The sequence below is a fragment of the Petaurus breviceps genome, unplaced genomic scaffold (assembly GCF_028583685.1).
Source record: "Petaurus breviceps papuanus isolate PSGF00001 unplaced genomic scaffold, PetGlider_PUasm1.0 171, whole genome shotgun sequence".
NCBI lineage: Eukaryota > Metazoa > Chordata > Mammalia > Diprotodontia > Petauridae > Petaurus > Petaurus breviceps.
This window is the reverse complement of record NW_027185754.1, coordinates 2,533,872-2,547,125: the sequence shown is the minus strand read 5'-3', so window position 1 is coordinate 2,547,125 and position 13,254 is coordinate 2,533,872. Positions and strand designations below refer to the sequence as shown.

The following is a 13,254-nucleotide window of genomic DNA, read 5'->3' as shown; positions in this document are numbered from 1 at the left end:
TACAGGGGAAAACACTCTAGCTTTGGGGTCAGAAGCCCTACATCCAAAAGCAGGAATAGGGAACCTGCAGCTTCAAGGCCACATGTGGCTTTCTAGGTCCTTGGATGTGGCTTTTTGACTGAGTCCAAGTTTTACAGAACAAATCCTTTTATTAAGGGGATTTGTTCTGTGAAGCTTGGATTCAGTTAAATGGCTGCACTTGAGGACCTAGAGGCCACATGTGGCCTTGAGGCTTCAGGTTCCCCATCCCTGACCTAGCCTTTCCCAGACGCAGTTTCCTCATCCACAAAATTAGGATGATAATAATTATACTGTTTATCTTGTAAGGTCATTGTGAAGGAAGAACCTTTAGAATTTCCCATCTACTACTACTGTTAGTGAAGGGCAGAGGAAAGAATAGTGGGACCAAGTCAGAGTCCCTAGTTTCATATCCCAGCTCTCCTACTTAGTAGCTGGGTAACCTTCTGCAAATCACTAATTCCTCTGAGTAAAGTGATTAAACTCTTCTATTCTGCTTTTTATAGCCTTGACCTTTCCTATTTTTTTCAGTCTCCTTACTTACTACTTTTCTCTACACAGTCCAGGTACACTGGCCTATTTGCTGTTCCCCTCTCTCCCTCTTTATACCTTTGCACTGGCTGTTTCCTATGCTTAGAATGATCTCCCTCCTCACCTCCACCTCTCAGAATCCCTGGCTTCCTTCGAGACTCAGCTGAAGCACCCACCACATTTTACATGAAGGCTTCTTGTTTCTCCCAGCTGCTAGTGCCCTCTCCCCTAAGATCATCACATGTCTACTTTTAGCACCTATCATCTATCTACCTATCTATCTATCTATCTATCTATCTATCTATCTATCTATCTATCTATCTATCTATCTATCTATCTACACATTGTCTCCACTGTTAGAATGTAAGTTCCTTGAAGGCAGGGACTGTTTTTTTTTTTTTTTCTCTCTTTCTATTGTTGGAATTAAACACAGCTCCTGGCTCTAATAAGTGATTGTGGACTAATGAATCATTGATCCAGGCCAGAGATGATATGGGTCTGAACTAGGATGGTGGTTGTTTTATGATATATTTTATGTTTAACCTGAATTTAACCTCTTTCTTGGGGTTATCAGAAACAATTTTTTAGAATATGACCAAACAATTATTTAAATTTAGTGCTTTTGTGTTTCACAACTAATTCACTAAGTAGCAGTTCAGAGGCACAATTCACATGCTGAATTTGGCTCTTAAGATTCACAATTAGAGTTTAAGAACCAGAATATTAATTAAAGTGCTAGAAAAAAAAATCTCTGCTCAGTTTCATTATCTAATGGGGTTTTATTTTTCTAATGCACATTAATATTATCTCTTGCATATGTATAAAACATTCTAGATTTCACAGAGGTTTGAAAAATGAAAAAAAAACAAATGGAAGTTTTTTCAAGTTAAACATTTGTCAATTATTTTCTATTATAGCATATTAATGCTTAAAATAATTGCATATTTTAGATTTTTTCCATATCCTGGAATTCTCCAGCCCTAGTTCCAACAGTAGTTTTTTGACCCCAGCCAGGCAAGTCATTTGATGCCTCTGAGACTCAGTTCCTTCATCCATTAAATGAGAATAATAATGCTTTTACCATCTATTTCACAGAGTTGTTTCTGAGGAAAGCACTTGTTAAACTTCAGTGCTCTAGAAAAGTCAGTTATTGTTGTTGCTATTGTTGTTGAAAGACCAGCTAACTTGGAAACACACCTGAGTTCAAGTCCCAGCTCTGTTGCTTAATAGCTTTGTGAAAATGTGATTTTGGGCCAATCACTTTTGCAAATCTCTTTTGTGCTCTTGGGCTTCAGCTTCTTCCTCTTCACAGGGAGGGGTAGAGGTTGAATGAATCTCCCATAATCTGGGAATCTGAAATTCCAGGTATTTAGCATTTAAAAAATCTGCTAGCTCAATGCATATGTGTGTACATATGTATATATATGCACATATGTACATATATGTATATATTATATATTCAAGTTAGCAATCCTTTGAAAAAGAATTTCGTAATTGGAAGACTTTGTCTGGTCCTTACATGAAATCTGGTAAGCAAACTCAAGAATTTAGTAATTGGAAGACTTTATCTAGTCAGATTTCATGTATGGACCAGATAAAGTCTTGCAATTACGAAATTCTTTTTCAAAGGATTGCTAACTTGAATAAACTTTTAACAAAACTTTATAGCATTCCTAAAACATTTCCTAATGATTTATTTTCTTTTAAATTAGGCATGCCATTTGTTAATTAAATTGCTCAGCACTGGCTCTAAAAAACTTTCTGGTTAAACCTAATTTGATAAAAGCACATTGTGCAGTTTTAGGTCACATTCCCCTCTGAGTGCGGGAATGCTGATATTTCATGCTTTATACATTCCAAGTTTCACAGGTATTTTTTCAAAGCACAATTTGTACTGTTTAGAAAAATACTCTAGGCTGAGATCATATCAATTCATTAACTGTTGGCCCTGTTGAGTTCTGATTTACAAGAAAAAAGAAAAAAGAAAAAAAACACCATCACCGATGTAATAGAACAGAATCATGAAAAGAACACTATTTCAAAAGTTGGCCTTTGTTCAAGCTACATATGGTCACATAATCTTTTAAAAAGCACGATTCAAGTCTCAATTTAATTATGTAATAGCACAAATGGAATTACACTGCAGATGAAGTGCAGCCCTTGAGTTCCAACATTCACTGGAGCCAGAGGAGTGACCCAGACTTATTTCATTTGGCCATTGTGTTAGAAAGCTTAATAAGTCTGCAAGTGTGTGCAGCAAACAACTCCTGTTCACTCCCCCCTCCCCCAACTAAATCACACCCGCTGGGCTGCAATCCTTTCTAATCACAGCAGCTCACTCACCTTGTAAACATGATTATAATGCAAGGTTAATAGCTATTTTACAGGAATGCATTAGGTATACTTTCTCTCTAGTTTTTATTTTTGATTACAAGGGATTAGCTAACAGAACCCTTGGCTAGATTCTGACAGAAGGATTTGATACCACCTCTAACCCTCACATCTGCCCTGTTCTCTATCTTTTCTTTTTTATTTCACCTTATCAGTCAGTTCATATGTTATACCTCATTCAGGGAAGAAACTCCAATGGAGAATGGACCATCCGTCCCCATCAGCTGCTGACCAATTTCTCTACTATATCCCTTCAGACCTATCTGATGGAGACCCTGAACCCAAGAACCTTGGGAAGAGCAGTGTCCCTAGGACCATTGGTCCTGCTTTGAGACTGAACCCATAAGCCATCATGGGAGAGCACCTCACCACCACCAATATCAACTGCTGATGAATTGTAACTGAAGGGCAGGTCAACCCATGAGTCTTGGGAGTGGCAGCAATGCCCAGACTACTTGCTTCTGACCCAGGCCTTGTAGCCATCATTCAGGTAGCAACTGACAGGGAAGTATGGCCTGGCAACTGTTTCTGCTGGTGCTGCATCCACAGGCACTGAAGACCCAGAAAAGAAAGTTCTTGTTGCTAAAGTCCTTGGTACTATCAAATGGTTCAATGTTGGGAACTGATTTGATTTTATCAGTGGAAATTAAAGACAAGGCTTTGCCATCTGTTTTGTTGTTAGACCCTAAGGACCATGGGACCTTTCCATCTGACTTATGGCTGAAATCTTCTTTGTATATTATCTCCTCCATTAGAGTGTTAACACCTAGAAAGCAGTGATCACCTTTACCATTTGTATCCCCAGTGCTTAGCACAATGTTTTTTATAAAGTAAGTGCTTCATAAATGCATTCATGTATTCATTACTTCATCTAGGAATCATAGAATGTTCGAGTTGGAAGAATTCTTTAAAATACAGACTATCAGAACTGGAACTTAAGAAATCATCTAGTCCAATACCCTGATTTTATAAAGGTAGAAATCTCAGAAAGAACAAAGATCTATTCAAGGTTTCATAGACAATAAATGGCAGAGTCAGGATTAGAGCTCATATCTCCTCTTCTGGTCTACTGTCCTTTACATTGATTGTACTGTGGAAACCATAAGACACATTCCACAGCTGCAACTAGGAAATTTGACACCTGGGATGAATTCAGTTAAGTTGGATGTTCTGGGGGGCATGGGATCTAAGGTTAATCAGTCAGTTAGTAAATAAGCATTTAAGTGCTAACTATTTGTGTAACTGAGATAGAATAAAGAGAATTGAGCAGATTGGGGAACTTGGGGGCCAGGTTGTTTGAAGTAAGAAGGGGATTGAAGAGGAGAAAAAGACTGGGAATCAGGTACTGAACTTATCAGTGAGGAAGCAAAGACTTGGGCGTCCATAGATGACATCCACAAGGATGTAGATGGGACAGAGTAAGTTTAAAAGGAGAAGGGGCTGCTGAGTGATAGTGGTGACAGAGGAAGCATGCAAAAAAGGCAATGGGGAGTAAGGAATATGCTCTCTCCTCCTTCTGGCCCTCTGTGCCAGAGATATTTGTGAGAAGGAGCAGCCAGCCACAGAGAGGGTGCTAAGAGGTATGGTACCTTCAGAAGAAAGTTAAGTTTTAGTGAGCACCAGAAGAAAGCATCTTAGGGGAGATCTAGGAGCATAGATTCAGAGCTGGAAGGGGCCTTGGTGGTCATCCAGTCCAGGGATGTCAAACTTAAAAAGAAAAGAGGGGGTCACTAAATACAGGGCAGCTAGGTGGCACAGTAGAGAGGATGCTGGCCCTTTAGTCAGGAGGACTAATCTTCCTGAATGCAAATCTGGCCTCAGATACTTACTACCTTTGTGACCTTGGGCAAGTCACTTAACCCTGTTTGCCTTAGTTTCCCTATATGTAAAATGAGTTGGAGAAAGAAATGGCAAACCACTCCCGTGTCTTTGCCAATGGGATCACAGTCATACACAACTGAACAGCAAACTGTATACAATGTTCCCTGTAGTGTCACATTGACTTAGAAAACTGCTCATTAATATAATCTATGTTCTATTATATTTTTGTTTATTTTGTTAAATATTTCCCAATTACATTTAATCTGGTTCAGGCCTGGGGGTGTTGCAAGGCTGCATGTTTGATAGACCTGATCTAGTCAAACAATCCAGTTTTTAGAGTTGAGGAAATAGATTCAGAGAAGGGAAACATTTGCTATAAAGTAGAAATAATAAGTATTACCAACCTCATAGGGTATATGGGAGGGAACCTTAAAGCACTATAGAAATAAAATAGAAAGTCGTTATTGCTGGCTACTATGTTAATTCAAGTTATGAAGGAAAACTAGGATATTTGAGGAGCACATCCCCAATTAAGTGTGATATCAAGAAAAACAATGGCTAGCTGTGTGACCCTGCATAAGACACCTAACCCCAATTTCCTTGAAGAAAAAGGAGGAAGAAGAGGAGGGGGAGGAGGAGGAAAAGGAGGAGAAGAAAAGAAAAAAGAAAAAGAGAAAAGAAAACAAATGGGCATGTTCTTTAACAATAAGTCCCTTAGGGCTCCCTCTGAGAGACAGAATCTGGGATAGACAACTGGAACTAAGGCATTTTCCTTTTCTTGAATTTAATTTCCTCATCTGTATCCCTAGAGGAGTGGATTTGATCCTGGTCTCTAACATTCTGCTCATCCTTTTTTTCCCCTCCCTTGTTTCTTATTCTTAACATCAACACACATTCTTTATCAAACTACTATCTGGCTCAAAAGCTTTCAATGGCTCCTACCGTGTTTCCCAGATAATAAGACCTATCCCAAAAATAAGCCCTCCCCTTACGGTGTAAGATTCCTCTAAAATAAGCCCTCCCCCGAAAATAAGCCCTCTGGTGTTTTTCTGTCCCAAAAAAAATAATAAGACAGTGTCTTATTATCGGGGAAACATGGTAGTTGCCCTTAGGACAAAAAAAAAACTTTTTAGTGGGGTGCTTAACATCTGCCCCAATCTGGGTCCAACCTCCCACCCCTGCCCTATACACTGACTCTATGTTCTAGCCAAATTGGACAGCTATTGCCTGAACTTGACATTCTATCTCCCAATCCACGCATTTTGCACAAGTCACCCCCTATGCCGACAATGCACTCCCACCTTATCTTTACCTTTCAGCACCCTTCTGTTACTTCAAGGCTCAACTCAGGCATCACCTTGGCCCCGAAGCTTTCCCAGATTCCTTCCCCCGACTCCTTTCCAATTATTCATATTCTTCCACTCCTCTAATTACTATGTATTTATCTGCCTGATGCTCCTTGAGGGCAGAGACTGTTTGATCTTTTTTTGGTATCACCAGCTCCAGCATGTGGCCTTGCACCAAGTAGGTGAAGGCATACTGTAAATCTAGTCTTTTAAAAATGATCCTCTCCTGTTTCCACAATTTTGATGTCTTGTAAGGTCTGTATCTCATTTGGGCAGAGAGTTTGCAGGCCCACAGACTCAAATTATATGTCTGAGGTAGGACCCTAGATCCTGTATCTTTAGGAGCCTTGCTAAGGTTCACATGGTCCTTCTTCATCTTCCAGGTCTGGCAGCTCATTCACTTACTCAGAGGATAAACAATTGGGATGTGCTGATAGCTGCTCCTGTTGATGGTGTGTGACCCACAGCCTTCTGAGAAGACAGCTTGTTTTCAGCTCTCTCTCTCTCTCTCTCTCTCTCTCTCTCTCTCTCTCTCTCTCTCACTCTCTCTCTCTCTCTCTCTCTCTTTCTCTCACTAACATGCAAGATCCAAAAGTTTACCTAATACCAAAGCCCATTTGATGACTCACAGACAAAAGCCCCTTGAGCACTAGGGAAGAAGAGTTAGCTCACTTTCCTGTTATTTTCTTGTCTGATAAAATCATTATCACATTTATGGCCCTTACAATATAGAACTACATTCCTTTGATCATCTTATAAAATTAATTGATCCTGCTTATCTATTGTTCTATTTTGAATCATTTAATTGGGGACATTAAGGGAAGTAATGGTAACAGGGAAGGCATTTATTAGGCCCTGATGTTCAAAACTGCTGTGTGATTTTCATAATCTAAATTTCTCTATAAGAGAATCCCATTCTTCTGGGAATTTACATATAGATCACCTCTAGCCACAAATAATTCTATTGCTTTAAGTCCTAAAGGGCAGACAGACAGAAACACGGTGGAAAATCACTGCAGCCATACTTAACTTTAATTATTCTTTTAAATCAGATATATACCCTGCAGTTAAATTCTCATAATTACACAGAAATTAAAAGTTTCTAAAAGCCTTAATTTCAACTTCAAATTTAAATGCAAATTAATGGAAAGGTTCCCCCCCCACCTTCTATACACCAAAAATTATGAGAGAGGATCATGTAGAAATTAAAATAGATGACAGCACAAGGCCTCACATCCAGCCCCCAACAACTCCTTGTGCCCCAGAATGGCTTTATTCTGCAGATCTCTCCCCTGTCTTCCCAATGACCCATTTGGGAACATATGAATGAATCCTATCTCTACAATAGCTAACAGGAAGCCTAGAGTGTTTAATATTGCTAGGGACTGGTGTAATCAGTTTATTCTATTAAGTTCAACAAATCTTTATTATGAATCTCCTGTGAATATATACCAGGTAAACAAAGAAGCCTTGACCTTGGGATGCTTAAATTGTATTGGTAAAGGATGACAAACATATAAATGATCAACAAACATTAATTAAGGGCCTACTATGTGTATGGGGCAGCTAGGTGGCCCAGAGGATAGAATGCTGGGACTGGAGTCAGGAAGGCTCATCTTACTGAATTCAATCTGGCCTTAGACACTTACTAACTGTGTGACTCTGAGAAAATCACTTAAGCCTGTTTGCCTCAGTTTCTCCATTTGTCAAGGAATGGCAAAATACTCCGGTATTTCTGCCAAGAAAACCCGGATTGGGGTCACAAAGAGTTGGACACAACTGAAATGGCTTTCTTGGAAAATATCCTGGAGCGGTTTGTCATTTCCCTTTCTAGCTCGTTTGACAGATGAGAAAACTGAGGTAAACAGGGTGAAGTGACTTGCCCAGGGTCACACAGTGAGTAAGTATCTGAGGCCAGATTTAAACTCAGGAACATCAGTCTTACTGATTCCAGGCCTGGCATTTACCACCTAGTTGCCCTGTGTATATATAAGTATATGTGAATTAGATACAAGTTGATTTTGCTGGGGAGGGTACTGGTAGTTAGAGGCATCCAGAGCAGTTTCATGCAAAAGGGTTGAGTCTTCAAGGAGAGATTCTAAAGGATATAGAAGAGGGAGCGCATTCCAGGCATGGGGAAAACCAAGGTGGAATGCTGTGTGGGAAGAACAGAAGGGAAGGCCCATTTGACTGGACTAATGAATATGTGAATGCGAATGATGTGTAATAAAGCTGGAAGCCTATGTTGATGCTGGGTTGTGAAGGTCTTTAAATGCCAATGTAAAGCAAATGTGAAATAGTTTTTAAAAATTCCGGAGAGAGGGGGCAGCTAGGTGGCACAGTGAATAGAGCACTGGCCCTGGAGTCAGGAGGACCTGAGTTCAAGTCCAGACTTAGACACTTAACACTTACTAGTTGTGTGAACTTGGGCAAGTCACAACCTCAATTGCCTTGACTTCCCTCTTCCAAAAAAAAGACCAAAAAAAAAATTTGGGAGAAAACATTGACATCTGGGAGGATTAGGCAAGGCCTAATCATGTAGAGGCAGTTCTGAACTGTGTCTGGGAAGAAGCTGGGTATTCTAAAAGGCAGAAGTAAGAAAGGAGCACCTTCCGGTTGTGTGGTATGGGCCTGTCCAGGTTCCAGATGGAGGAGATGGAGAATTATATCTGGCCAAAAGCATGAAGACAGAGCACAGAGAGAAGAGGCCTGCTTTTCAAGGACCTACATAAGCTGGTCATATCCTCTCTCTCCCACTCCTTTCTGAGGAAGACTTTTTGCTTCACCTTGACAGTTTTTGTCACTGTCCATCTCTCACAGCCCCAAGCTTTGAAGTGGCTACTGTGTGTAGAGCTAGAACAGCTATAAAATGTAGGCAAGACAGGTGTCTGCCCTCATGCCTTTATGTTCTTCATCTAGAACTTCTTAAACTGTGGGTTGTGACCCAGAAAAATTTGGCAATAGTAAAAGGTTTCTGAATGACCAAAAATTAGTTAAAATTCAGACGGGTAATGCATCTGAGGTGTTTCTAGAAATACTCACCCCTGTAGCATCACAGAACTTCATTGCAGCCTTGGTTCTGAACACCAAGCATGAGTACTTTACATTGTGTGTACCCTCAGGTCATGCAATGTGGATGAATGCTGCCAAAAAAAAAACACAAAAAAGGGTCACGAGAGGAAAAGGTTTAAGAAGCCCTGTTCTAGAATAGCTGCCCCTCATCTCCTGATTCTATACAACTCTACCTCACCAGCTTAAAGTCCTACCTGTCACTTCCATAAAACATTCTCCATTCACTCAAACCTAAAATCCTTCCTCTCCAAGCTCCAGTGAGGTTAGAATGAATGGGGCTTTGTTCTAGGGCTCAGAATTTAGAGAGCATAAAAATTTAAGATAATGATTTTAAAAGGCACAATTTTTACATTTCTTATATTTAGGCTTTGAAAATTCTTTCACTATTTCAGTTGTGAATAAATTCAATCTCTTATTTGGCAAAAAAAAAAAAAGTAAAATTAAATTTGAAGCTATTGCGGAGCAAGTTTCCTCCCTTGGGGAGTGAGTGGCCTGGCCTGGCTCCCCTCTCCAATTCTTCACTCCTCCTTTACTCCCCAGGCAGTTGGATCTCCCCTTTTCCAAGAATTAGTCCTCCAGTATCTCACCTTCCACTCAAGTGGATTTATTTTAATTACTTCTTATACTTCTTACATTTATTTAATGAATTGCAAATTTGATTTGGGGGGGGGGAGTTTGGGGGTCTTACCCTGAGTGTATTTTGTATTTCTTTCCTCAGGAGCCAAAGTCATTAGTTACTCCTCTGGCTCTTTTCTATGAATTCTATTAACACTAATATTGCCTCCTTTTGATGTACCAAACCCTGCCACATTTAAATGATATTTTTCTAGAGGAAGATAGCTCTGAGTTTGGATTCTTCCGGTATAGGCCTTGCTTTTTCTTCTCCGCACTTCAGGAAATGGAATTGAATCTTACTATTTTTATCTTCCACCCTGACAGAAAAGGTGTGAGGCAAATGGCATATGAAAGAAGGCTTAGATCTGGAGTCTGAGGACCTATGTTTGAAAACCAATCTAGCTCCTCATTTGCTGTGTGACTTTGGACAAGTCGCTTCCCTTTTCTGAGAAAATAAAATAAAAGGATTGGCCTAGATAGATGACCTCTAAAATCTGTTCAAGTTCTGACTCTTATGATGTCATGCCTGATTGATAGAACTAATCTGACTGACAGACTTAAGTGTGCATTAACTTACCAAGAGAGACAACTAGGAATGGAAAAATTCACACATAATAAAATAATAATGATAGTTAGCATTTCCATAATGATTTAAAGTTTGTGAAGCAATGTATATGTGTATGAGTTCAGTCACTTTTTCAGTCATCCTGATCCCATTTGGGGTTTTCTTGGCCAAGATTTTTGTTTTTGTCATTTCCTTCTCCAGATCACTTTGCAGGTAAGGAAACTGAGGCAAATGGGTTAAAGTGACTTGCCTAGGGTCAAAAGTCTGAGGCTGGATTTGAATTTAGGAAGAAAAGTCTAGGCTCAGAACTTTTATCTACTGCACCTTCTAGTCACCCTATATACGTGTATATATTTAGAGATACACACATACAAATACACACATGTATAAAACAAAATCTCATTTATTTCTGACAGATAAATGGCACAGCGGATAGAGTGCTGGATCTGGAACCAGGAAGACCTGAATTCAAATATAGCCTTAGACACTAACTGTATGATTCTAGGAAGTCACTTAACTCAGTTTCTTCAACTATAAAACAGGGATATAACAGCACCTACCTCCCAGGGTTGTTGTGAGATTAAATGAGACATTTGTAAAGCACTTAGCGCAGTGCCTGTTATAAATTACCCCATTCCCTTTTCCTTCACCAAAGTTATTATCCCCCATTTTATAGATGAGGAAAACTGAGACTTAGAGAGGTGTGCCCAGGGTCACACAGCTAATATATATCTATGATTCAAACTTACTTCTTGACTTGAAATCTAGTGCTTTAACCATAAATCCAAGCTGCATCTCAATTCTTGGTTCATTGTTAAAATATGGAAATGTTGGAGTCCTCACAAAGGTTCCAGTTGGCATCTGACAACCCTTCACTAATGTAAATGCATCATTCATAGTAGCCGACTCTGGATGCTGTTACCCCTTTGCCATATACAGCTGCAAACTGAGTCAGATTTAATATAAACCCAAACACTCTCTACCTCATCCTGGGTGGTACATTGGATTTGTATGTAATGTCTTGATTGTTTCAGTGAAAGCCATTTAGTAGAAAAATATTTTTCCTGAAACAAGTGATGCTTCTTTAACTTGCCCTCTTGGGTTGAAGTCCCTGAGAGAGATGAATGGGTCACGCATATTATTTGACATGTGTTACATCTGTAACAACACACAGAGACACAACAGTGTTTGTGCTATGGTGCCATTTTGAACCTGAGCCTGCTGGCAAAATGGTACCTAGGGGTAATAGGAGACCTGAGAGTTTAGACAGATCAGGGCTCAAATTCACAGTGTCAGGAAGCACTTAACAGCAAAGAAGTCATTTTCTCTAGCCATGATCATAACCCCAATGAGAGTCTTGGAGACTCATCTCACAGAAAATGCAGATGTTTGACACTGTGATCTTTTGGGAAGATCTTTGACCTAGATGACTAAGTCTTTCTCTGTGAAATAGAGTATACTAGAATGACTGTTCAGAAGAAATAAAAAAGAGGTGGGGCAAAGGAATACTGTTTTCATTAGACAATAATAGGGGAAATGATTGGAAGTAAAAAGTTTTTTTACTGAAAAGATGGAAAGAATGAAAACAAATGGCAGTCCTCCTCCATGTAATGACTGTCTAAATGTGGGTGTTTGATTTTTTGTTTTTTTTTTTCCTAAGCTACAATGTAATGGAAAAGACAAAAGCTCATTCTTGCTAACACCAATATCGTTTAATTGCTTAGTATTGTTTGGAATGTCTTTATGGGACATTGTGGAACCAACCTGTGTCTGGGATTCAGGAAACAGAAGCGCTGATTTTGGCTCGGACATTTGCTTCCTGATTGTCCTCTAGCTAGTCAGAAACTCTGAACCTCAGTCTCCTCATCTGTCTAATGATGTCTGTCTTCTCCTAGTCCAGTTTCTTTTTAACTGTACAACACAATAATGTAAGTTCCTTGATGAGGTTGGGGATTGTCTCATTTCATTCTTTGTCTTGCTAGAGTCTTGCTTTATTTTTAGAACACAGTTGGTGCTTAATAATTGTTCATTGAATTGAATTCCTATTGAGTGCAGTATATGGAGCTGGGTTCTTGAGGAGGACAGAAGATTTAGATGAGACATTGTCCCTGCCTCTGAATCTCCCAGTCGAGAGGGGAATCCTACAAGAAAGTTCAGGTAGTTAAAAATCAATCAATCAACACTTATTGTGTTTGCATGGTATGAGGAATAGTGGGAGTGGGAGTATTTCTATTATATTTAAGGTTTACAAAAGTGCTTTACAAGCACTATCTCATTTTTTTTTCTCACAGCAACTCTGGAAGGTAGATGCTAGTAATATTCCTATTTTACAGATGAAGAAAGAGAGGAAATAGAGGTCAAGTGACTTGCTTAGGGTCACACAGCTAGTCATTTTCTAAGGTTGGATTTGAATTCAGGTCTTTCTGACAACAGGACCACTGAGCCATCAAGCTGCTTCTAAGTCAAGTTAGGTAATTTGCCAGATGTTAGGGATACAAAAACAGAAATGAAACTATTCTCAAGGAGTTTGAGGTTAAGCCAAAATTTACATAAATAAATATATACAAAATAAATACAAGGTAGACTTTTTTTTTGGTGGGGAGGTTAGGGTGAAGAAGATAAAAACTAGTAGTTGGGGTGATCAAGAGAGGCCTCCATTAGAACAAGTGGCTCTAGCTATTTTGAAGGAAACAAGGGTTTCTAAGAGGCCCAGGTGCAGAAAGTGCTCATTTCAGGTATGGGAAATAGCCAAGTGTAAGGGTTATGGGATTTAAAGATCTCCCATGCCCCATGGACATGCTGACATAGCAGAGCAAGAGAAAGTGAAAAGCCGAGCTAACGGTAGTGTGGTTGGCAGTTGGCGGCGGTTGCCTTTTTTTTTTTTTTTGAGTTAGG

The 13,254-nt window shown here is 39.5% G+C and overlaps 1 long non-coding RNA gene across 3 annotated transcripts in view; it reads right to left on the bottom strand.

Annotated features, from left to right (window-relative positions):
- LOC138157246 (uncharacterized) overlaps nucleotides 1-13,254 on the bottom strand; it is a 110,714-nt gene that overhangs the window by 87,448 nt on the left and 10,012 nt on the right. For all 3 annotated transcript variants that reach the window (XR_011167338.1, XR_011167336.1, XR_011167337.1), the window contains exon 2: nucleotides 9,150-9,250. This is a non-coding gene — a long non-coding RNA (uncharacterized lncRNA). The remainder of the gene's footprint in view (nucleotides 1-9,149; nucleotides 9,251-13,254) is intronic.